A 1,964-nucleotide genomic window follows, 5' to 3' on the forward strand; every position below is an offset into this window, starting at 1 on the left:
CTTATGCATGGAATTTTCATTGCTTTTCTTTTGGGGACTACATATTTGACAAACAAGTGATTCTAGGCTAGCCTTACATGGAAAATGCTTTTTCAAGCTTCGATGCAGTCTTCCCTAGGAAAGGAGGTGGTAGAACACCCAGAAGGGGCTTCAGAGGAGGCTGAAGCTTCCCTCATAAAAAGTTTGATTCATACACCAACTTAACCTCCCCAGACTGCTGCTTCCCTTTGCCTTCCCCAGGAGGAAGGTTGGAGAATCCATACCTTTGCAGCAGCCTTTCAAGGAGTATGTGCTACCTGCAGAGGCTAGCAGGCTCTGCCTTGTAACCAGCACTTGCCTCCTTCCATCTCCTCAGCCTGAGTCCCCTGGGCTTTGTCCACTGGCCCACTCCAGTGTGGGCCCAGGAGAACGACTCCCTTTGTGCTGCAGTGCTCAGAAAATCAGGTGCCCAGATTCAGCAATGACCATTCCAGGGTGGCTGAAGAGCCCCCAAGGTCTCCCTGTGGTGGAAAGGGGATTTGGCACATTTATGAACATCAAGATAAACAAGACCAGCTGAAAAGCTGCTTTTATGTAGGTGGAGCACCAAGATCCAAAGATAAAAGGCAGATTGAAAGACTGGTCCTTGATAGGTTATGTGGCTCAAATGCAGACTGTGACCAAAATAAATTTAAAAAAAGCCAGTCACATTTTTTTCAATATTAAATCTTTATTATATACAAAAATATTTTGTTGGGAATTAACAGAATTTCATAATTTGTACATTAACATTTTTATGTTTGGCTGTGTTTATTGTGAAAATATTAGCTGTGAAAAAGACAAGGCGGGGGAGGTCTTAGAAAACAAGTCACAATTTAAAAACATCCCACATAATAGCTGACTTTATCAGTATGAAGTCACAATGCTAACAAGTCCCATATCCTAGGCCTGCTCTACAGTACTGTATTCAAACAATTAAGTACTAAATAATTTCCAGGTTTACATTAAAAAATTTAGCTAATAGTTAAGATTTTTCTTGTAGGAAGTTTTCAGCTAAAGAAACTAATTTTTTTACAGGAGAGCAGTTTTGAAAGTTTTACAAATTCAAATCCAGGTTAATTTCATATAGTGTAGAAATAAAAAAAACACAAAACAGAAAACGATGAGAGCTGGCAAAACCAGTTGAGAGAAGAAGCAAGGTAAGGAAATGCGTGGTGACAGAGTTCTAATACACATTTAAACCCAAACACAACCAAGATCTACAGTTCTTAGCCCAGCGTGGGGTCGGAGAGCAGCAAACTTCCTTGTTTTAAACCCCACAGAAGCAGTTCCCCTCCCTACACCACAGTGCACAAGAGTTACACATGGGCAACATATGGGGGGGTGGGGAAGGAATGCTCAACGTGCATTTTCCTAGGGGGAAAAATTATATTTCAACAGTTATCTCCACACATAATTGTGTACAAGACATAAACCAACAAAAATCAGTCAAAACCTTTTTTTGCCTGTACAAAGCAGCGCCGTTCATTTTGCTTTGTGCTATGGATCACATGAGAGGTCAGGTAACAGAGAGACTGGGTATTTGGAAGAGGCTCTACTGTATTTAGGTAAATGTTGGCTGCTTGTGGAGTAACCAACAGTTGGCTCAGCCATGGGAACAACCAAAATCTCATGGAAAAGTATTAGCATAGAGCTAGTGACATAAAAGGGAAAAGGCTAAATGGGAGAAAGTGTTTCCAGCACTACTTTAACTGTGTTACCTGACCACTGTCCTAGCAGCAAAAGGAACTCCATACCCAATGAGCATAAGAAACAGTTCCAAATACCGAGAAAAAAATTAATTTACTTCAAGTGTCATTAATTCTTTAAAATATAAATATTGCTGAACCCCTGCTGAATGAATTCCATTTGTAGGTGAAACTGCCTAACAGCTTTCACCAAGCTGGGGTTTGTTTTTAAGCCTGTACCAGTAAATCTCAGCTGCA

This window comes from Pseudopodoces humilis, chromosome 1 (genome assembly GCF_049639895.1).
Source record: "Pseudopodoces humilis isolate 2021_Gansu_Grassland_sample_001 chromosome 1, ASM4963989v1, whole genome shotgun sequence".
Lineage (NCBI taxonomy): Eukaryota > Metazoa > Chordata > Aves > Passeriformes > Paridae > Pseudopodoces > Pseudopodoces humilis.